The 25,276-nt window shown below is 40.3% G+C and overlaps 1 pseudogene; it reads left to right on the plus strand.

Moving 5' to 3' along the window:
• The first annotated feature begins 573 nt into the window (after positions 1-573).
• LOC132227820 (transmembrane protein 248-like) overlaps positions 574-25,276 on the plus strand; it is a 43,674-nt pseudogene continuing 18,971 nt past the window's right edge.

Consider the following 25,276-nt stretch of genomic DNA (forward strand, 5'->3'; position numbering starts at 1 on the left):
TCTGTGTTGGGAATATAATTTCATTTGGGGTGAGTTTAGATATATTAAATATGCAACTGTTTCCTATCTCCCTCTTCTAACAGTTGATCTAATGGAGGTGATCACACATTTGCATCTTTCGCCCCATTTACAGATAAGGGTTGGTAATAAAAAGTATGTCTTATGTTGATGATATATCTTCTATTTCTACTAAGTATTGCAGAATAAATTGTTACTATTACATGACATTTATGCAATGGAATATTTATTTTAGAAGAATATCTTTTAAAGATACCAGAAGAATACCCCCATGAGTTCAAGTGACTTTAATAAGCAAAAATGGTCAACCGCATAAACCAAATAGCTATTTTGCAAACATGGTATGAACAATGCCGGTATCTAGGATGCTGCCAGGAGCAGCTCCAGGGCTAACGTGCATTATGTAGCACAGCTGCCCTGTCCAAAGTTGCTTCTTAATTTGTTTTTGGGGGTAGGGAGAGGCCAGTGAATTAGTTTGGGATACTCAAGGGGCCTCAGCTGTATCTGTCATATTTCATTTCCTTAAGAAAAAAGATCTGATGCAAATATGGCAAAATGTTAAGTGATGACATTGGTAAGTGATTTTCTATCCTTGTTTCCATTAAATATTTCATAATAACAATAACCTTTGAGATTACTTAGAAGGAAACTTAATAAGGGATGCTCATTTATATGATTGCAGCTATAAATGAGGTATAAATATGAATGCCTAAAATGTCATATAAGGCTCCCAAATTAAAAATATTGGTTTTAGCCCTAACCGGTTTGGCTCAGTGGATAGAGCGTCAGCCTGCGGACTAAAGGGTCCCAGGTTCTATTCCAGTCAAGGGCATGTACCTTGGTTGCGGGCACATCCCCAGTAGGAGGTGTGCAGGAGGCAGCTGATCAGTGTTTCTCTCTCATTGATGTTTCTAACTCTCTATCCCGCTCCCTTCCTCTCTGTAGAAAATCAATGAAATATATTTTAAAAATATATTGGTTTTAATGTTAACTTTTCAGGTCCGTTTTTAATCGTCACCTGAGGATACACTTTCATTGATGTTGAGAGAGAGAGAGAGAGAGATCTATTGGTTGCCTCCCACAGGGGATCGAACAACAGCTTAGGTATGTGCCCTGACCAGGAATTGAACCTTCAGTCTTTTTGTGTATGGGTTGATGCTCCAACCAACCAAGCCACCCAGCCAGGACTTGAGCCTGTTTTTGTTTTTTACATGTTATCTTCAATCTGGATGAAATATAACCTATTATTGCTGGTAGATAGTAATGTGAGTGAGCTAGAAGTTGCACATTTACCTGGTTGCCTATGAAAAATCAGCAAGTTACTTTCATGTTTCCAGTTCTGTAGATTTGAGAAAGGGCACCCAAGTCCCTCTTTCTTTCAATCTGAATCTCTCTTAATTGCTCTAAGCTTCAGAAATTATTCTCATTCATTTCTTGAGCACAGAACAGATTGCAAATATGATTAAAATTAAGTACACTTAAAAATAAGTTTTGCCCTGACCGGTTTGGCTCAGTGGATAGAGCATTGGCCTGCGGACTCAAGGGTCCCAGGATCGATTCCAGTCAAGGGCATGTACCTTGGTTGCAGGCACGTACCCAGTTGGGAGTGTGCAGGAGGCAGCTGATCGATGTTTCTCTCTCATTGATGTTTTTGGCTCTCTATCCCTCTCCTTTCCTCTCTGTAAAAAATCAATAAAATATATTTTTAAAAAAAGAAAAAAAATAAGTTTTGTTTCAGGTTAACATATTTTTATAATTCTATACAGAAGAGACCTTAATAGGAAAACTTTACATTTATTTAATCTGGTCTTGAAGATTAACAGGTGGTATCAAAGGTTTCTTTGTTGCCCAAACTTCATGTTTTTCGTAATATTAGTGGCACTAGAGATAGAAATGCCAAACAGAAATTTCCAGAGAGCTTCTTACTTAGACATCAGCTCATGGTCTCAGTCCTCTCACTTTTGGTTCTACTATAAAAGTCCAAGTGTTTGCTTTATAAGTAATGATACCAAGGTGCCTAAAGCTAACATCCCTTGTCGTCAGGGGGGATTTGGGCATTAAAGCAACCACCAATTTTTTAAGAAATGGAAATGAGTTCCAGATGTGGAGAACTCCAAGAGCTCATGTGTGCTTGGCTTTAGTCTATCTGAAATTGGGGGCATTTTAAATGAAAATCAGTTTAATAATAAAGTTCTTTTGGGGAGAGGAAGGCTTGACTTTTGTATGCATGCTCCCCTTTCCTAGCCTTCATTCCCCATCCCCTATACTCTGTCAATATGAAGACAGGATCACCTTCACCAATGACACAATGAGCAGCGACTTGTTAAAGGGAATCCAAAGTCCTCAGACAGAATTGCTTTTATCTCTTTAAACTGAAACCACATTTAGTTCTTTTGGGATTCAGAACATGCTGCTTCAAATGTGGCCTCTTTGCATACTGAGTATTTTAAGCTGAAAGAGTTTGCAAAAACAGAAGTAGGAAGGTCCCTCACTGACCTTACCATTCTCCCCTGAAACAGGTCATAAACTCACATGTGAGAGGTGCCCTCCCTATACCTGGAAGGAAAGAATATCCTTATCCCTGAAGACAAAGAGATGCTGAGAAAAATTAAAGCAACAGTCCTAGTTAAGTTTCACCTAGTTTACTACAATTACATTAGAGTAGACTCTTTGACCTAGCATATTTCTACATGACTGTCCCCTCTTCATCAAATCGAGCATAAAAATACTCAGGTACAACTATTTCCTTGGGTCTTCGTTTCCCTATGAAGACTCCAGTGTCATGTAAAATTCATATCAAATAAACTTGTGTGCTTTGCTCTTGTTAATCTGTCTTTATCAGTTTAATTTTCAGACCCAGCCAAGGATCCTTAGAGCAGTGGTTCTCAACCTTGGCTGCACGTTAGAGTCACCTGGGAATCTTTTTAAAATCCTGATTTCTGGGCCTCATCCTCCGGAAATTCTGTTTTTTTGTTTGTTTGTTTTTTGTTATGGGGTCGGGCCACAACATTAGTAACAAAGAAAGAATTTCCGGAGGATGAGGCCCAGAAATCAGGATTTTAAAAAGATTCTCAGGTGATTCTAATGTGCAACCAATGTTGAGAACCACTGCCTTAGAGGGTCGAGGGAAACTTTTTCTTTCCCTAAACTTTATGGTAAATTGAATATTTACAATAAAGTATCTCATTCTACTTTCCCTTTTCTCAGCAATATTTAAATGAGCATTCTGAAAGAAAAAATAAATAACCATAATTTTTCTTAAATTTTCATTTGACAGTTGACAGATTCCTATTTTGCATTTTTACTTTTTTTAAAAAAAGGAACCGTAGTGCCTGTAGTATATGTTGTACGTATAGTTGCAAAGAACACCTTTGCTGTTTCTTTTGTTGTTAGAATTATTGTTAGTAGATTAAGAACCTACTGCTAATTGGCATATTAAGTCACTTTTCCAATGTTATTTTAAACATGTCAACATAGTAAGCTAATTGTTTTCTATCAAAATAGAATTTTGTGGTAGATAATTTCCTAACAGGAAGAAAGTACTATTTAGAAAGAAAGGTCCAGATGTGTGTAACAAGTCCTCAGAAGCAGGCAAGATTATGTTTTGATGCCATTAATTACTTTTGGTTATCAAACTGCGGCATTCATGCTAATAGCTAAATCCCATGAGATCTCACTAAGATGAGATACAGCCAAGAATAGACAATAAAACCCCAAATCAGCTGAGGTGGTGATTTTAATATCTTAAAGACCGTATTTTAAAAGTACATTATAGTCATGACATTGCGGCAGTAGAGGCAGAAACCATTCATTAATGAACAGCTGTTGGGGGAGGGGCAGCCCTGCCATGATGAAGGAAGTTAACTTGTTTCTGTCCCCAAGAGGTCCCAAAACATCACAGATTTTACTTCTAGATGTCGATGGGAAAATTTAAGCTGAAAACTGGGTGGTTAAGATTTTAAAATTTGCTTTCTTTCAATTCACCTACATAATGGAGACAAAACCATTGGTCTTCACTCGACTCCCATTCTTCTCTGCCTGGACTGAGGAAGAGAGGCAGTGAGAGAGAAGATGACTAAAAGGAAGAGACGGAGGAGGGTAGAGGGCCATGGGGTCAAGCAGAAGGTAAAGAGAGAAGTGGGGAGAAGGAGAAAGTAAGAGACAGCTTAAGAAGTAGAATGTTTGAAAAGGAGATGGAGAATGATCAAGAGACTCTAGAATAGCAACCAGTGATCCTTTTCCAAGTAGAAACATACTATGTGGAGAACCATCACAATCTCAACCTATGCCAATAAACAGATGCCACAATAAGCAAAGGTCTTTTCTGCCCAGTTTTCTGGGAAAGAAGGCAGCAAAAAGTGAGTTGGGAATTTGCATGAAACAGGCCACATCTCCAAGAAACTTGGCTGAAATTTGTGATCAACAGATGATCAGAATAAATTCCTTGAAATCACCTGCAAAAGCACCAAGTCGAAATCCTGGGGATTGTTTCCTCCAGGACACAGCCATCATAAGAACCTTTCCAGAGAGGCATCCCTTAAGAAAGCACGTTAATGAAATTGGGCATGATTACATGGAAGTGAGTCTCTTGTTTGGTTTTATTAAAATGAGTCTCTCTTGAAACAGATCCATTTCCCATTTCTCACCATCTTATCAGAGGATGTCATTGCAGTGGGAACCAAGTGCTCCCTTTCCAATTTAATGGGAAATCAAAAGTGCAGGGCTACCTGCACAGACAAAAAACAACAGCTCTGGATGGCCCTTCAGTGGAAATGCATTATGGGAAGACCATGTGTTTTCCTGGAACTCACATTTTAACCCCAGCGTTCCTGGTTCCCTAAACTTTATCTCAGTAAGATCCCAGCTTATGTTATACCTTACACAGTGTCTGGGGTGGGCAAACAGTCATTGTCAGAGTTCAGTTTCTCTAAAACCTCATATTCTCAGGGCAAGCATTATAGGTGTAAAGACCAGTGAAGTTGATAATGAAATAGCAAGTATTCCTTAAGGATTTTGATGTCAAAGAAAGGAACTCATCGACTCTGTTGCCAAGAAGCTGTCAAATATGCCTTAATTATGATTAATAACGTACATATAACTGAGAAGATTTTTTTCTCTCTCTCTTGCTGACTTTCTTAAAATGCCTCTTTGCTAAATATTATCTCAGGGGCCGACACAGCTATAACTTTGAGGACAGACCAGGGTGGGGCCTCTGTGTGCTGTGGTGTTTATAAACCTCTGTGCCTAGCTGAACAAGTCAGTTGCAACAACTCTCCATGTAAATTTATTTATGTTGTGGTTGCCAGTTTTACAGTGAAAAGAAAAAGAATGTTTTGGGAGGACAATTTAAATCTTTTCATAGATGAATGGTCCGATTTTAAAGCAAATCAGTAAATACTTATCATTTGCTCTTGAAGAGGATGGCAATCATTATGCCTCTGAAGTGAGCACTTTTATTGTTCTTAGAGGAGGGAAAATTGGGGAGTAATTATGTTATTGATATAGGAGTTGAGAAAAGCGCATATTAATTGTGAATTGTGGTCAAACAAGTGCAATAGAGCTATCTTGATTGTTGCAGTATAGTAAACAATACTGGTCAATGATAATCACACACACACACACACACACACACACACAAAGAAATAAAAACGGGAACCATTTATGGTGGAGTCCTATGTAATGATGCACATGTAGCTCTGTGTTATTTAAATAGAAAGTGAAATGTAATACTTTAAACAATAAAGAATTTAAAATAAAAAAATAAGTAGAAAGTGAATTCAGAGGTGCATATGTTGAAAGAGGATATTAGTGTAGTATATGCATTTTGTACAGGTTTGGCTTTTGTTTTTTAGTATAGACATCTTTTGCTTACCCTTGTTAACATTCCCAGAGTATTTTATATTTGCAAATTGTTTTACTCTGGTTTTACGAGTTATTCCCAGTGCTACTACACACCTGACATCATTCTATTGTTTAGGTAAAGTTAACAGACCTCAGATTTCAGCGAGCTGATGACTCCATCTCTGGCTTAATTGGACAGTTTAAGCTCTAATTGGCTGGTGTTAAGTCAATCAATCAGGGAGAGGGTTGCATATTCACACACTGGGAATCATGGGAGTAATTGATCTAGTTGGTGCCAGACACTTCAGGGGGAATCGCTTTATTCAGAGCATTGCAGAGGCCCTGGCAACGGGGCCCGTGATGCCTGGTCAAGTGCAGCATGCATCTCCACCTCCATGTGCAGGTTTGAGGAAAAGCAGGTCATCCTGTCCCTCGTGCCCGGGAAGGAAAACATGTTAGAATTACATGTGTTTGCGCACCAACATGGAGATAGAGGTGGCTGTCAACTATAACAAAAGCTGCCTTTGAAAGGAAAGCAAGGACACGTCAGAATACCCAGAATTGCTGATAAGACAGCTGTATGGCCAAGCTGGGACGTAGGTGCCGGAACCAGCACAGCCTCAAATTCTGATCTGTTGGGTGGTGAGTTCCTGGAGGAAAAACTGACTCATGCATGTTTGTATCCTTCAGAGTGGCTACTGCTGGGTCTCATGGGCAGTAGTTACTGGATAGACACATTCCAATAGTGGATAACACTACTTTTTTTCAAAGTCAGTTTTACCCCATAAAAAAGAGGCTACTTCCTTTCTTAAATTATTTGTTTTCAATGTGGAAGTTCAATATGTATTATTTAATATTTGTCATCTGAATGATCATCTACCTTATTCTCTGGCTTTGGTTCTCAGCCACGTCCTCAAGTCAGCCTTCCCTGCTGAGACTATGCACAACACTGTGTCCCTCCATATTAGGGATTGCGTCTCAGGGTGTCCACCTTGCAGGGGTTGTGGATATTTGGTTGCATAAATTCTGATGTGCATGAAAAAAGCCAGTCATGATACAGTGGTCGTAAGTTGTGAAGATTGATAATGGCCTCAGGCAGGTTCACTGTATAGTCTCTCCACTCTGTGAATGTTTAACATTTTTCTATTAAAAAAACTAAATAAAAAATCAACCACATAACTTCTATTCTCACCTTGAACAATTTGATGTGGACTTATAGGGCTGCCAGATACTCTAAAGGTCATCTAGTCCCTACCCTTTACTTTGCTCAAGAAGAAACTGAGTATATGATGGCGAAGGGCTTCCAAAGGTCAATTGTAAGGGAGCCAGTGCAAGAAGACAGGCACCATAAGGTACTTATTTTTTTTATTTTTGCTCTGGCTATTTTGTATGTGGGCCCTGTGGTGTGACCTCGAATGCGTGCATAAATTAGTAGCGGGGAAAGCATTCTAATCCACGTTGCAGCCTGTGGTTGTACCAGACAATCTGAGGCAGGTGTCATGATAAACAAATCCAGAAGTCAACCTTACCCTACCTATCCAGACAGTTGAGGAAAATGCTTTTAAGTGTAGTCTTAAGTTTTATTCTAGTTGATTTGGGGATGCCAGGTTTCGTTTATAATACTAAAAACCCCCTGCCTGATCTGGCCCTGCCAGCCTCTCTGAGCTCTTCTGACATTTTCTCCCTTATTCACCACAGTGAAAAGCCTTCTGGCTTTCCTGACCCTCCAGGGAGCCATGATTACTCCCACCTCCATGCCTTTGAACTTGTTATTTCCTTTTCCTGGGACTCACTTTCTTCTGTATCTTCACAAGTATTGGTCCTTATCATTATTTATTTTAAATAGAATTTTTATTTCTTAGCAGGTTTAGGTTCCCAGCAAAACTGAATGGAAAGTACAGCAGTTTTTCCAAATACTTACACACCTCCCTAGACACACAGCCTCCCCATTGTCAACATCCCCACCTGTATAGCACATTTGTTACAACTGATCAACCTACACTGACATCATAATCACCCCGAGCCCATCGTTTAAACGAGGGTTCATTTTTGGTGTGGTACATTCTTCGGATTTGGACAAAGATATGATGGCGTGTGTCCTCCATTAGGACAGTATACAGAATAGCTTCACTGCTCTAAAAAGCCTTTTTACTCTGCCTATTCATCCCTCCTTCCCTTCTAATCCCTCCTCATTATTTTTTAAATCTCAGTTCATATATTACCTACTCAGAGAAGACTTTCCTCTGCAGCCTACCAAAACAGCAAGCTCTCCTCACCGTAGTAATTTTCTACCCCTTACAGATTTCTTTTATTTTCATTATAGCATTTACTAATACCTGAACTTATATCAATTTGGCTGTTTTTTTTTCTACTTCTGTCCATTATAAGACTCCCCACCCCCCTCCATCCTAAGAGTAGAATATATTGTTTATTGCTATATCCCCCAGCTCCTAGAATAGTGTCAGGCCTATGGTAGGTTCTCAATAAAGATTTGTGGAATGGATGGGTCTACTGAGTTCTTTAATGTGTCAGGGACTATATGGTGATACAAACACGTCAGGCACAGCCCCTTTCCTAAAGGAGCTTAGAGGGGAAGACAGTTACATTTATAGTATGATCTAATATGTGCCATGATTAAGCATCACGCTATGAGAATCAAGTGAAGGACCATCTAACTCAGACTGTCAGAATCAAAGAAGCTTTCCCAGAGAAAATAGCACTTAGACTAAGACTTGAAGATTACAGAAGACTTAGCCTGGGGAGTAGATGCTGTCAGTGTCTTACATCTCCTTGGCATTCACCATTTGGATGTTCCTTGACCCCACTACTTCTAACCTGTCGAGATAAAGTTCAGCTAGTGCAGGGAGCAGCCTGGAAGTTCTGGGGAGTGAAGTACCCACCAAGAGAAGCCCACAACGGCCAATGGAGCAGGTGATAAATACCCCAGCTTCCTTGCTTTGGGGAGGTGGGCAGTTTGAAGTGCATTCTACACTGTCAGAGATCTCCAGGGGATTGTGAGCCTCCATTGCTCACAATTTGCACTCACTATAGGATTATGGGTCTTCCCTGTCCCACACCCTCAACCCCCTACCTGTGCTTCCCGGGGTCACCTCCAGAATAAATTACTTTCCCTCAAATGCTTGTTTCAGGTTCTGATTCCGAGATAATTCAACTTGGGACATCTGGCAAAGGAAAAGGAGCAAAGGGCATTCTGGGCAAACACAAAACCTTTATAAAAGCCCAGACTAGAAGGGCCTGACATATTTAGAGAATAATGAAAAATTAATTGTGGATTGTGAGGTGAGTGGCCAGGAGTAGTAGGAGTTGAAGCTGGAGAAATATTGGACCAGATTGTTTGCCTCTTGTATGGATTTTTTCTAAGAATAGTGGTGGCAGATTTGTACTAATCTAACCATAGTTCTCCTTATTTGAACAGGAAAAATTATATATATGCAACATTTATACACACATATTTAACATGGATTTTTATAAGTGCTGAAATATACAGTTTTGACATACAGCAAAGTTCCTGGCTTATGCCCCTGGCCCATGTGGCTCAGTTGGTTCGAGTGTCATCCTGTACACCAAAAAGTGGTGAGTTCAATTTCTGGTCCTGGCACATACCCACATTCTGGGTTAGTTCCCTGGTCGGGGAGGCAACCGATTGGTGTTTCTCACATTGATGTTTCTCTCTCTCTCCCTTCTTCTCTCTCTGAAATCAATAATTTTAAAAAAGTACCTGGCTTCTGCTGGGAATTATACCCACATAATAATCTTGTTCCCTTTCAACTCATCTTTCTCTCAAGTGCACTAATTAAACACAGAGCAGTAACAGAGGTGAATCACAGTTTTGCATGTGAACTTAAAAAAGAGAACAAAAATCAGTCAATATAAAATAACTTGTACCTTGATCTGGAGTTTTCAAATAAATACCTGAACAGCCTGTCAGGAATAAAATGGCTTGTGCCGGGGCCTCCCCCTATTACCTGGCAGATCTGATGGGAAGAAGCCATCTGTGGCTTCCAAAATGTGTTTGGTCCCCATGTCCCTGACCTCATGCATTTTTTTGAAGGGGAATCTTCAGAGAAACCCATGCTACATTTAACTTGGGGATCTCTCTTGTGGGCCTGTGTCTAACCAGACACAGCCAATCTGAATATTTCCTGCATGCTAAGCAGACCATTGTCAGCCCTTCCTCTAGGCTAGATTGTTATAAATGCTGTTTATGATCCTGCTATGACAACTGTGAAGGACATGGCAAAGAATTTATCACAGGATTATTCATCCACCAGCAGAATACCTAATAAGATTCTAAATGACCCAAGATGATAATAAGATCTAGCTTGTAGCAATAAGGTATTAATAAACTGCTTTTTTCAATAAGGGAGAGTCCTGGCATCATTACCCTGACATATTTGTTTTGCTTCTATTTTGCGAACAAAGTAGGGCTGCTGGATTGAATAGTAAATTTATAAAAACCCCTGATGTATGAAGAATACAACCCACATGAAGTGGAACCCATAGGTTAAAGTCAAGAGCACGGTGTTTGCCGGTGACATCTGAGAGCTAGACTCCCAAGCCATCGATTCTAATTGTTCCGTGCCATTTGCCTTTGTATTTAAAAATTATATAAGAATAATATATCGCCTGCTGTTGACCACAAGGCCATAATTCAAATGAAGAAATTTAGTAAAATCATAAACCAAGAAAGTGCAGTGTAGATGAATAATGGATGAAACAGGAACACTGAATTTAAAATGAAATCTGGGCTTCTGCATGTTTCTATTTTGGAAATAAAACGATTTAGTATTAAGTTAATAAAAAATGGATCCCGTCCATTGTAACTCAACTATTCCTATGGAAGAAAGTGGCAGAGATTTAAGATCCCATCATTAGTGCATTTTTGAATAGCAGCCACTGGAAAAGTGAGATGTAACTCCACGCTGCCCTGGTTTTACTTTTCTGCTTTACAGTTTTTCTCTGTGACAACACTGTGCAAGGACAAGGCCCCAAAAGCTGAAAATACTTGTACTTCATTTCCAGTTAAGTAGCCTTGTGCCTTGGAAGGTGTTCTCTAGCGGATTAAATTCATCAGAGCAAATGTCAGCATTGAGATCAGCAAAGTTCCCCCCCCCCTTTTTTTTTGAGTTATAATGTATAGCAGTAAAATGCACAATTCCTAAGTGTATACAGTTTGAAGAGTTTTGACAAATGAATTCCTGAGTAACTATCACTCAAAACAAGGTATGGAACATTTTCATCTCCCACAGAAATTTCCCTTGTGCTCCGTTCCAGTCGGCATCCTCCCATGCTTCTGCCCCGGCTACCATTGTTCTGACTTCTATCTATGGGTTACATTTGCTTGTTGTTAAACTTCATGTAAGTGGAAACATAGAGAGTACTCTTTTGTGTCTGCCATTTTTCACTCGACATAATGCTTTTGAGATTAATTTATGTTGTGTATATCAAGTGTTCATTCCTTTTTGCTGTTGTATGGATATACCACATTGCATTTATCCATTATCTTGTTGATGGACACTTGGTATGATAGTTCCTAGTTTTGGACTGTTATGAGTAAAATTTCTATGAACATTTATGTATCAGTCCTTTTGTTAACTCAAAATGGATCATGATGTAGATATGAAAGTGAAAACAATAAAACTTCTAGGAGAAAATCAGTAAAATCTTCTCAACCCAGGGGATAGGCAAAACTTTTCTTAGATAAGATATAAAGTGAACAACCAATAAGGACTTCTCCAAAATTTAACCTTTTTCTCATCATGTACAAATCTTTTCATAGACCTGAAGTTTTATTTATTTTATGTTAAATACCTAGGAGTGGACTTACTAGGTCATAGGTTATATGTAAATTTTATTATATAAGAAAATGCCAAATGGTTCTCCAACTTGTTCCATTTTACACTCTCACCAACAGTGTGGGTGGAGTTCTAGATGCTTCACGCCCTTGTCAACACTCAGTATTATGTCTTTTTAAAAACTTTTTTATTGATTGATTGACTGAGAGAGAAACATTCACTTTTTGTTTTTCCACATATTTATGCTTTCATTGGTTGATTCTTGTAAGTGCCCTGACCAAGGATTGAACCCACAACCTTTGCACATTGGGATGATGTTCTAAGCAATTGAGCTACCTGCCCAGGGCTGTACATTTCTTTTTCTTTTCAACATTCTAGTGAGTTTGAAATGATAGCTAACTGTGATTTTAACAATCAACAATGTTTTTAAACTTTTTAAAAAAGAACATAATTGGTAGATTGGCAACTAATTGGATTTGTGTTTGGTTTGGAATCACAATTTGCTCCGTTTTCTTTTGTGTGAAGTCCATACATTAAACATTTAAAGCAGGATATTTTGATCGTTGCATTTTTGACTGCCAGGGCATCTTCAAATTGCCTTTGATCACATTCCTTCCATGTTTGTTACCAACTCCAGCTCCCTTTCCCATTGATTAGTTATAACTCATAAAAAAGAATTAATATTGTTGGTTAAGCATTCCACTGGACTGGTCTAAAAGACACAACTAAAATGTCCTAAAGCCATGGTTACTCAAGTTACAAAGAGTATTATTTCCTGTGTAGGATGAGATATGCGGTTTTCTATTAAAGCAGTAGATTGTGCAAAGCCTGCTCTAGTGCACTGAATTCGGAGGAACACCTACCCTAATGGAAACCATATGCCACACCTTCTCAACAAATTCCATTTTGTATCCTTGTTAAAGTAAGATATGGTGCAATTGCCGCCTGCTACCTAAGGTTATAGCATTTACTGCAGGGGTGGGCAAACTTTTTGACTCGAGGGCCACAATGGGTTCTTAAACTGGACCGGAGGGCCGGAACAAAAGCATGGATGGAGTGTTTGTGTGAACTAATATAAATTCAAAGTAAACATCATTACATAAAAGGGTACGGTCTTTTTTTTTTTTTTTTTTTTTTTTTTTTTTTAGTTATATTCATTTCAAACGGGCTGGATCCGGCCTGTGGGCCATAGTTTGCCCACGGCTGATTTACTGTAAAAGACTCTCTTGGCAAATAAAATAGGGACTTTAACTCCTTTTAAACATTTGTTTATATACTTTCAATCAACCATGTAGGACATACTTACCCATGGGATGGGCCTATTGGGTTATAATTGAAATGTCTATCTTCCTTCTTTTTTTTTTTTTTAAATTGAGGGCCATCTGAAAATGGCATTCTGTTCCATTATGAATAACCTCAGTGTTCTCTGGGATAGAACTTCACATTACTGATCTGCAAAGAGCTGCTTTTGCATGAAGTACTAGAAAGGCCAGGAAGCCAAGTGTCTGACGGTTACACTACCCCCTGACTATAAACTGCCTCTTTGTATGATGTGACCTTGCAGCCCTGGCCACAGCTGATGGTCTGGAAATTGCTACCTGTCACCAAACACTTCGTTATAGGCTGATCATGATGAAAATGATGATATTGATGACAATAACAGCAGACATGAATGTAACACCACCATCAATGGTAGCTGAATATTTTTGTTAGGAAAATGACTTCTAAGACATACAACTTTTTGGGTTGCTGAGCTGTGCCACTAGAGGGTAGCATCATTGCTATTGTCTTGTGTTCATCAAATGTGAATTCTGTTTGCAGCTTCTTAATTTTTAGAAGAACTGTATTTTCCCCCCATTTAGAATGAATATAAGTGATCCTCTGGTTAGTACAGTAATTTTATAATTTAATAAATAAGCCCAGTGTCTCATAAATGCTGCAAAAGAAGTACAGTGGGATAATACATTCTTTTCTCTTTTCAATCCATTATTTTATGTCTTCGTTAATTATTCTACCTGTCATAATTTTGCTTGTTAAAAAAGTGTCTACTATCAATAATAAATTATTAGCACATGCTCCATGCATTTGCTTATAGCACTCAGTCTTCCATCCATTATATGAGAAGGGGTTAAATACTGTCACTCTTGTGGGGAGGGAAAATGCAACTCATATGCTGAGGAACTTGGCAGAAGATACACACCCTGATCTCAAGGACCTCACGGTTTTGTTGTGAAGATGAGATGTATGCACATCAAGTAGACGTATCAAATCTAAAACAGGGGTGTTTAAACAATCTCCCAGCGTGGTGGAGAATTTATCAACCTTTTCTTGTAATTTGGTTAATTTTTTTCTTCATATAGTTTGAGCCAATGCTGTTTAATTCATTCAATTTCATGATCATTATATCTTTTTGAGAATTATCACTTCATTTCTCATAAACTAATGACCCTCCTTGACTCCTAGTAAGGTGTTTTCCCCCCTTAAATTATTTTTTTTTGATACTAGCACTTTAAAGTTTTCTTTTGGTTAGTATTTGACTGGCATATCTATTTCCATTCCTTACTTTTCAACTTTTATGTCATTGTATTTATTGCATTTCTCCTTTAAAACAGCTTATAACTGAATTATTAAAAATCAAAGGACATCGTTCTTATTTGGTCAATTTAATTCATTTAAATTTCATGATTTAAATCACAATTTACTTGGATTTTTTTTCTCAATTTTGTTTGTTTCAGTATGCCTTGCCTTTTCTTGGCTTAGTATTTTCTCTTTTTTTGTCTAATTTTTTTATTAAAGTATACTTGACATAAATATTATAGTAGTTTCAGGTGTACAGCATAGTGATTTGGCATGTATATACCTTAACTTCTGATCACCACACTAAGCCTAGTAACCATATGTCACTGTGCAAAGTTACTACAATATTATTGACTATATTTCTTGTGCTGGCCCTTATTTTATAACTGGAAGTTTGTGCCGCTAATTTCTCTTCAACTTTTTCTCCTATCCCCTGAACCCCCTCCCAAGTGGCAGCCATCAGTTTATTCTCTGTTTCTATGAGTCTGGTTTTGTTTTGTTTCGTTTGTTCATTTTTATTTCTTAGATTTCACATAGTATAAGTGAAATCATATGGTATTTGTCTTTATCTGGCTGACTTATTTCACTTAGCATAATACCCTTAGGTCCACCCATGTTGTTGCCAATGGCAAGATTTCATTCCTTTTTATTGCTGAGTAATATTCCATTGTGTCTATATGCCACATCTTCTTTATCCATTCATCTGTCAATGGACATCGAGGCTGCTTCCATATTTTGGCCATTGTAAATAATGCTGCAATGAATGTAAAGGTGCATATAGCTTTGAAAATTAGTGGGGTGTGTTTTTTTTCCCTTTGGATAAATACCTGAGTGAAATTGCAAGATTGTACGATAGTTCTATCTTTAAGTTTTTGAGGGACCTCCATACTATTTTTTATAGTGGCTGTACCAATTTACATTCCCCCCAACAGGGCACGAGGGCTCCCTTTTCATCAGTCAACGCTTATTTGTTGACTTTTTTATACTACTAGCTTAGTTTTTCTCCTTCACTGGCTTCCCTTGGATAGACTGAATTTTCTTTATTTCTTTTCCCCTCTCTGCTGGTTTGAAATTTATACATTCTATTTTTTATCTTTTAGTGGTTATTCATTTTTTAATATGCAAACTTGAAGCCAAAATTTAACATTTCTTCCCTTTTCCCAAATTATATAAGAATCTTTGCCGAAACCGGTTTGGCTCAGTGGATAGAGGGTCGGCCTGCAGACTGAAAGGTCCCAGGTTCGATTCCGGTCAAGGGCATGTACCTGGGTTGCGGGCACATCCCCAGTAGGAGATGTGCAGGAGGCAGCTAATCGGTGTTTCTCTCTCATCGATGTTTCTGACTCTCTGTCTCTCTCCCTTCCTCTCTGTAAAAAATCAATAAAATATATTTAAAAAAAAAAGAATCTTTGTGCCCAAAGATCCCTCTTATCATCCATGATATTTTCAGGATATTAATTCTTCATTGGTTCAAAACTAGAAATCTTTACTGTTGGTGTTTCAGCAAGTGTTTACTTATATTTACCTCACATGCTTATCAATTTCTTTCTCACCATTTCTCCTTACAATGCTGTTCCTTCATTATGGGTTCAATTTCTTGCTGCTATGTATGTACTTTTCAGGATAGTCGGTACATAGTAAATCTCACACTCTTTGTTTGATTGAAAAATGTCTTTGTTTTATCATGCTCTTTGAGAGATCATTTTGCTGATTTTTTTTCTCCTCAGTACTTTGAAGATATTATTCCTTTATCTTCTTGTCTTTTTGTAAAAATTCTTATTCAATTAAAATCCATATATAGAAAAGCTCACATATCATGAGTATACAGGTCAATGAGCCCATGCAATCAAAACCTAGACAAAGAAATAGGATGTGGACAGCACCTCAGAAGCCCCCCCTATGTCCCCTGCCAACTACTAGCCCCCCAATAGTTAAACACTATTTCGACTTCTACCAGCATTGATTAGTGTTGTTTTGGTTTCTGTTTTTGCTGATGAGAAATCTGCCATCAATCTAATCCTTATCTATAGTTAATCTTTTCCCCCTCATTTCTTTTAAGATTTCATTTTTAACTATCAGCATTTTCATTATATGATATATATGGCTATGGATTCTATTTGTCCTGCTCCGCTCTTGGTATGTGTCCTAAAATGAAGGATACGTTTTTCATAAATTTTGGAAAAACCTCATCCATTATCTCATTGAATATTACTTCTCCTCATCCTTTTTACTCTATCTTTATGAAACTTCTAAGATATAGATATATATGTATACTAGGGGCCCGGTGCACGAAATTCGTGCACTGGGTGTGGGGCGGGGGGGAGTGTCCCTCAGCCCAGCCTGCCCCCTCTCACATACTGGGAGCCCTCAGGCGTTGACCCCCATCACCCTCCAATCGCAGGATCGGCCCCTTGCTCAGGCCTGACGCCTCTGACAGAGCGGGCAGGGGGACCCTCATTTCCCCCCATCACTGGTTCTGCCCCCAGCCCAGGCCTGATGCCTCTGGCCTAGGCGTCTGGCCCGGGCAGCTGGGACCTGCAGTGGCAGTGGGAGGCACCGCGATCACGCGGGCTCTGCCCCTGTCCCTGCAGGATGCCTCTGGCTGAGGCGTTCGGCCTGGGCAGCGGGGACCCACAGCTGCAGCAGCCCTGCGATCGTGGGCTCCGCTTTAGGCCCAGGCAAGGGGCCCCTAGCTCCTGGGACTGCCAGCTTTGACCGTGCCCAGCTCCCATCGCTGGCTCCACCCCTACTTCCTGCTATCACTGGCCAGGGCGGAAAAGGCACCTGATTCTCCGATCATGGCTGGGGGGCAGGGCAAAGGTGGCCCCAGGGCCGCCTTTGCCCTGCCCCCCAGCTCTTAGCTCCCCCCTGGGTTTCCGATCACTGTCAGTGGCAGGGGGCTTCTTCCTGCTTTCCCTTTCGCCTCCCTGCATTGTGCCTACATATGCAAATTAACCGCCATCTTGTTGGCAGTTAACTGCCAATCTTAGTTGGCAGTTAATTTGCATATAGCCCTGATTAGCCAATGAAAAGGGTATCGTCGTACGCCAATTACCATTTTTCTCTTTTATTAGTGTAGATATGTACATGTGTATATATGCATAACATATATATGTGATCTTATTTTGCCCTATATAAATTTGAACTTTTAAAAATATTTTCTATCTCCTAATTTTTCTATGTTGCATTCTGAGTAATTTTCTGATTTATCTTTTCTTTCACTGATTCTCTTCTATTGTACCTGATCTAATATTAAACCTATTCATGGGTTGAGTTGTGTCCTCCAAAAAAGATACATGGAAGTCCTAACCCTCACTCCTTTAGAATATTTTCTTATTTGGAAATAGGGTCTTGAGAGAAACCATCAAGTTAAAATGATGTCATTGGGGTGGGCTCTAACCCAAGCTGACAGGTGTCCATAAAAAGCGGGGATGGGGCTGGCATTTGGACCCGGAAGCATGCCCCGAGTGCAGACTGCCTGACGAGACGTGAGGAGAGTGCCATGGAAGACTGGAGTTATGCTGCCACAAGCCGAGGACCATTTGGGATCCCAGAGGCTGGGAGAGGAAGGAAGGTCATCCTTCACCCCACAGGCTGCAGGGAGCACGGCCCCACCCGCCGCCTGCTGACACCTTGATTTCAGACCAGCAGCCTCTACAGCTCTGACAGCACATCGCTGTCTTTCTGAGCCACTCGGTTTGTGGTTATCTGTTAGGGTCTAGCAGGGCTAGGAGAGTAATATGCTGTTTGTGAAGGTTAAACGTCAGTGACTGCATGTTTTCCTTCATTTCCAGAAGTACAATGTGACTTTTTCAAATCTATTTCTTTGTATTCTGTGGCTCCTGTGCTTGTATCATGGCTTCTAATCTTTCATGTCTTTAGTTGTTTGAATGTACTTGGCTTTCTTGCCTGTTTCAGATGGTTCTATTATCTTAAATTTTTAGAGTATAATCTTGCTGTTGGTTTTGTTTGCTTACTCTCTCTTTTGGGGGATCATTTCTCCGTGTGAGCTCTAATTATTTTTTTTTTCCAATTGTGAGCTTACTCTCAGCAAGGGGCAGTCACCATCTTGGGGATGTTCTGCGTTCCTTGGGTTGTGAAAATGTTTGTATGAGTACTTTTGTATTTTCTTTTCTTTTCTTTTTTATTTTTTTTTCAGAGAGGAAGGGAGAGGGAGACAGAGACAGAAACATCAACGATGAGAGAGAATCACTGATTGGCGGCCTCCTGCACGCCCCACACTGGGGATCGAGCCTGCAAACCCAGGCAGTGCCCTTAACGGGAATCGAACCCAGGACCCTTCAGTCCACAGGCCGACACTCTACCCACGGAGCCAACCCAGCTAGGGCTGTATTTTCTTATTATGGTTCTATTGGTCTGCAACCTTTGCTATTTCAGTTTCTTCACTGAGGTTTCCTTATGGGCGGATGACAGGAGTTCAGACTCTGCACCCTGCATACCCGAACAGGAGAGGGGTTTAGATTTCCCACTTGGAGCTGGTAAAAGACAAAGTTCCTTGACCCTTCCCTGTTCTGCCTTTCCTGTTGTTAAGTGGGCATCTGAACCCAACCTCTCACCATTTGGCCCTTCATCTGGATCCACACCTGCTGGGCACCAGAGCGTCACTTCACCGGGGCAAGGCGGCAACTCTGGCTCTGTTTCTCTTCATTTCTAGTGCCTGGGAATGCCTTTCTTCTCTGCTCTCTCTTTCTAATTTTTTTTCAAGCTCCATTCTGTTTTAAAATATTTTTGCTACAATTCCTCCAGCATTTCTAAGCCATTTTAGAGGAAGGAGATTGGGGCATGCTAGTGCAGTCTGCCATTTCACTGGAACACGAAGCTGGGACCAACCTCTGACACTGAATGATTATGAATTACAGGGCAGTACATGCTAGTAGAGGTTTTAAGGGAGTGTTAAATATTTTAAAATATGTCAGTTAGACTTAGAGCTATACATAAGGACAAAGATGGGGTGCATCTGCATCCAGCACAATCTAATGCACACAGTGCTGTTATTTTCTGCAGATTGACAACTTTCCTCCTCTTGCTCTTCTTTATGCCTTTTCCTTTATAGAAACAAAACTATGCTCTGGGAACTGTAGGAAGCGAGATTTTTGCAGGGAGCACCATGTGGCTTCAAAACCTCACCATGCTGACTTAGTCCTCAAGGCAGTGGACAGTGTGAAGAGAGGAATTAGAATATTCCTGGGGTGTTAGAATATAACCTGTAGTTAATGGAGGAAGGAGGCTCAAATCAGAAATTTGGTTTTTAAGTTTTAATCTTAGCAACTGTGACTTTGTTATCTACAAAAGTATAAAGCAAATCTTGTAGTCCACTTTGGAAATGTCCTCAACACCCACTCAAATGGAGATTTCCATCTAATGTAACTCCTGGAGGAGATTGCAAAAATGAAATGAGAAAGCAGAAGTGAGCATGCCTTAAGACTTTAAAGTGTGTTATATAAGACAGGCAGCATAATCTAGTGGTTCAGTGCACAGAATTCAGAGCCATGACAGGATCAAAGCCCTAAGTCTTCCACTAAGTAGATGCTTTGTTAAATAATCTGTGCCTCAGTTTCCTTATCTGTAAAATGGAGACAGTAATAGACATACATCTTAAAGTTGCTGTAATATTACCTGACATTTCGTAAGCTCTCAATGAATGTTACTTTATATTACATCCCTTGATATCATAATATATATAAGTCCTAATATTAGGTCCAGAGGCCTCAAGTAGGTCTAGAAATAAGATCAGAGTGTTTGAGAGCTCTCTGGAATTGTACCCCACACAATTGTACCCCAACACACACACACACACACACACACACACACACACACACACACACACACACACAGACATTTGTAAGGGGGTGGTGCATTTTTCTTGGGAACCAGTCCATATTTTCCATCAGATTCTTGAAAAGATATGCAACCAAAAAGTTAAGAACCACTTTTGTTTGACTTTAAGGGCATTAAAGCTAAATACTGTTATACATCTCACATAGGTGTCTGGCCCTTTACTAATTGGGAGCTTGGCACTGGTCCTTGGCTGTCATTCGGCCACGCAGAGCAACACCATCACCCAGGTTACTCTCTGTACCTAGGGAAGACCCAAATGAGAACCTGTACTTAGGAAAGCTCCACATGAGAAATCACTCGGATGATATCTGCTGTTAAGTCATCCATGTCATGACTTCCTTCATGGGCAATATCAGTGCCTGATGAATCAAACATTACTCAGATTGTCTGTGGGAGGACTGGAGAATCACTTCAAGCTTTTGGTTGAGAGTAATCAGGGTTTGATTCCTTCCTATGAAATGCCGTGAGAGCCTCTGGTCACTTCCAGTACACACCAAAGGTCATGAGAGTAGGAGACCTTGGTGAAGTGTCCTAAGATGTGTGATAAAGGACTCCCCCGACTTGATGAGCTCTAAGAATTATTAGACTGTTTTCTTCTATACTTTGAGCCCTCTCTTGCTTTGACTCAGCTTAGGCATTTAAACAGATTTGCAAGGTGTAAATGTCAAACTTATAAAAAATGATATGTGTCATCTAAATAGCAATGCCATCAATGGGGATGTTGTGTTTCTGTTATTTTTCCCCTTCTACTCTTAGTTGCCTTTTGGCATATGTAAAAATATTTATATAGTGTTTCAAGTCCACAGGATTCAGCATAGGCATGCTCTTTTGAGCTCTCCCTTTTGACGATATCATATTTAACTCAAAAGAAGACATAGGCATATTGAGGGCAGATAGTAGGTACAAATCTGACAAAAAGCTAATGAGCTCTCCTGTGATTACCAGGGAGGATGGTGGCTCATTAAATCTCATTTTCTGGGCAAGTCCACACAGGGAGAAGAAATGATCTGAAATAAAGGCCTGAGAACCTAATGCAGTCAGATTTATGGGCATCCCGAAAAGTAGCCACACAATAATCAATGCAAATAGTACAATGTTTTAAGGAGGCTCACTGAAATATCTAATTGGTTACTTTATTAAATTTTTTAATACTTTTGTTGTTTCTGTTAGGAATTAGCCCCACAGCAGGGAGGGTCCAGAAACCAAACGAGGTTGTCTTTTGATTGGATTCAATCCCTGCTCTTGTTCCCTGACATAATCTCTCTTCATGAGTATTAACATTGTCATGGATATTCAAGGCTGTCTGGAAAAGAGGTTCAGGATGGCAAGAATCCATAAGCACTTCTTTCTCCTCTTGGTTCCAAAGTATATGAGTACCTATCTGCTTAGAATCAGTACTCTTCCAGATGCCTTATTGTGAATCATTTTTCATTCTAAGGGTTTTCCTCTGCTAAGAAGAAAACTTTTTTTAAAGGGCAAACCAGACACATTAACGTCCTTTTTTATTTTTTAAAAAATATATTTTATTGATTTTTTTTTAATGGAGAGGTAGGGAGAGGGATAGAGAGTTAGAAACATCGATGAGAGAGAAACATCGATCAGCTGCCTCCTGCACACCCTCTATTGGGGATGTGCCCACAACCAAGGTACATGCCCTTGACCGGAATCGAAACTGGGACCCTTCAGTCTGCAGGCTGACGCTCTTTCCACTGAGCCAAACCAGTTAGGGCCATTAACTTCCTTTTAAATGTCCATCTTCACCTTCCTGATGTTTGCTTTATATCTTGTTCCTCACTCTTGGGTTCTAGTAACTTTCTAATCACGAATTAGTTCAATGAAAATAGCTTAAGATATTGCTCTCCTCAGGGACAGATAAGTTCAAATAAATGAATTTCTCAGGATAGAATTATAGATGACATATCAGATTGGATGGGGTGGTATTTTGTATGTCTCAGGTCACACCCACTCATCATGCCAACCTAGTTGCTTGATTACCCTGTATATAGTGGCACTTAAAACTATTTGTAAGAGGAATTACATGCTGACTGGTGAGGCGAGACTAAGAAGTGGTGTGTGATGCCTGTTGCTATATGACCAGTTGCTACCTCATCACATACCTCATTTGGGAACCTCATCCTGAAACATGAGAAATCACACTTAGTTTCAAATTCTTCCCTAACTTTCTATTTTCAGATTCTATCCATATCGTCAACTTCTAGACTTGTGACTAAGACCCATGATTTCTGCCAATGATGAAGAGAAGGATCACCTACAGGTATGATTCATTTTTAAAGGGCTGTGGGCAAGGTTCCTAATGAGGAAATCATTCCAGTCAGCCTTCTCGTGGCAAAGATGGGTTCCCAGCGCAAAACATCAAGATGATTTAGATTCATTAAGGTCCCAACTCATGTTCGCATCAAACATCCAGTATTTGAGACTATTCATCTTGTAAGATCATAGATATCTAAGATGACACATTGGGGTAGACAGGGTTAAAGATGGGGGTAGGGTATGTGAGATCGTAGTTCACATCATGAAAAATGGGTGAAAGTACCATAATTTCTTGATTCCAAAGTGCACATTAAGAAAAACATTTCAATGTTTCATAATTCATAAAATCACCTTACAGTTTGTAAATATGCTTAATGTAGTATTTTGTTATTTCTGACCAAAATACCTGTTATTAAATCTTGTAGGCCAGGAAATATTATTTGTTTCCTCTAGGCTAGAAGGTCTTCTTCACAACTTCTTATTTGCATTTTGGCTTATAAAGACACCATGGCCAACTCTCTTCTATTGCTGGTGAGAGGAAGGCCAGGCAACTCTTTAAAAACAAGAGGCTCTGCCCTCGCTGGTTTGGCTCAGCGGACTAAAGGGTCCCAGGTTCGATTCTGGTCAAGGGCATATGCTGGGATTGCAGGCTCAATCCCCAGTAGGCAGGCATGCAGGAGGCAGCCAATCAATGATTCTCTCTAATCATTGATGATTCTATCTCTCTCTCCCTCTCCCTTCCTCTCTGAAACCAATAAAAATATTTTAAAAATAATACTAATAATAAAAAAGTAAAAACAAGAGGCTCTCAAGTTGCCAAAACTACAGCTCAGACACAGTAAATGGCTGAACTGACTGAGAGCTAGGCCAAGCAGTCAAGGCAAAGCTGCTGTGGGTGAGAACCTAGCCTGAACCCGTGGCAGACATGAGGCTGAGGGTGTATCCAACGTTAGAGGCCAGGGCACCACAAGAGACTAAGCAGATTCAGAGGGGCACAGGGTTCAGAGGCAGAATCAGTAGAGACACTGGGAGCATATAACTACAGTAATGTATGCTGGGAGATGTGCTTAGAAAACGTTTTGGAAGGAAGTGCTCCAAAATATTAACAGTGTTGAGTAGGATGGATGGGGTGGGGAGAGATTGAAGCATTCTTATTTTTCACTTGTACATGTCTACTGCTAATATATCTTATAATTGGCATGTAAGGTTTTTTTATTTAGAAATTATAAAAATTACTAAAGAGAATAAAATATACCCTAGAACTAAAACCAGTTTTTAGCTGCTGAGGTATGAGCCTGACAAACCCAGATAATTTATTTAGGCAGCTGTTGGCACCTACCCTGCTTCTGCATGACCAGGGCCACTGTCTCTTGGGCCTGCCCTGACCATGTGTGGGCTCAGACCTTCTCCCACCCTGGCAGCAGGGCCCAGCCTCCTCCTCAAGTTATTCCCAGGCAACGTTTGAAAGAGGAAGCCTCGCTCTAGGCTGCAGAGGCCACCCTCTCAGGAGAGACCAGGAGGAGTCCATGGCTGGGGTTTCCTTTCTCTGAGCCTGGAAGGGTGTGTGGCTTGCTCCACACTGATGGCAGGGGAGTGGATCAAATACCCTGTTTAATGGAAGCAAACATGAAGTTAGTCTCCCACGCATTGGGACCTTTGGTCAGGATCTACCTAGAAGGAGCCTTGTTTCCCCCCAAAGGCCAAGAGCTGGGAAACCTGGACCTCACCAAGGCTCCTGTTTTCTGAGGCCATGTCCAAGCAAACCAAAGTGTATGTGTGTGTGGTGGACATGGGAGGTCAGGGGAAGAGATCTTTACTTTCCCTTCTCTTTCCTGTACATAGAACAAGGAAACGAAGGTATGTGGTGGCTCATCTGTGACTGCGATGGAAAATGCCTCCTGTAAATCATCATTCATGATTTGAGTAAAAGGGCAGAGGGGATGCCATTAAAACTACCAACACCATGTATTTCTTCTCTGGGAAGAGGTTTACCCACAGTCTGGGCCTTCAATCCAGAGTCACCTCCGTCCGTGTTGCATTGTCCTTCTTCTGTCATTGGCTCTTGCCTTTTCCTAAGCATCCTTTTTTGCTGGAGACACTTCTGTAACTTTGAAAGCTAAGTCCTGCGACCAGTGTGGCTGCCTGGGTGTTGTGTACATTTTTTAAAGTGGGCGCTGTTTCTGAGTTGAAACTGAATCGGCAAAGAGTGCCTGGATCTCTGTGGTTAAAAATTCTTGAAAAAAGTGTTATTCTTCTAAAAATAACCAGAAATGGCTCGGTGGTGTTGTCTTCCATCTGGCCCACCTCCCTGCCTTACTCGGGAGTTGGAGCCACATGGGCATGGCATGAAGGGTGAACCCTAATGAATTGTTACAAATCCTGGGCAGCAACAAGCAGAATCATGGAGTGGCTTTGCTGTCTGCTGCTGCTCACCTTATAGGCCTATTTTCCCCCTTTACACTTCAGTGTTTCATTCCAGTGTCCCCCTTTGAAAAAGATTGATGTGGCTGGCAATGGTGAGGGAACTGACATGAATAACAAATGATTCTTACACGTTTGAAGTTACAGGCCTATTATCCTTGCCCTTTAGGGAAACACTGGGCTTTACTGAGCTATTGTTATTCTCGACAAATTTCAGTAATTATTACAGCTTGGACTTGGGTTGCTGGGTTTCAGCTCAGCTTCTACAAACTGTCTGTGCCTGTTGGGAGGCTCTGACTGTCTGATTACAGTGAAGGAGGCTGCATGGGGCAGGGCAACCTTTCTCAACCCTACAATTTGCAACTAAGCTTTAAACTGTCTAGATGTTTTTCATCTTTGGCCTCAGGCATGACCTAGACGAGATGAGTGGGTAGAGAGGACCCGGCATTACTGTACTAGTATTTCTTCAGGAG

Source organism: Myotis daubentonii, chromosome 1 (genome assembly GCF_963259705.1).
Source record: "Myotis daubentonii chromosome 1, mMyoDau2.1, whole genome shotgun sequence".
NCBI lineage: Eukaryota > Metazoa > Chordata > Mammalia > Chiroptera > Vespertilionidae > Myotis > Myotis daubentonii.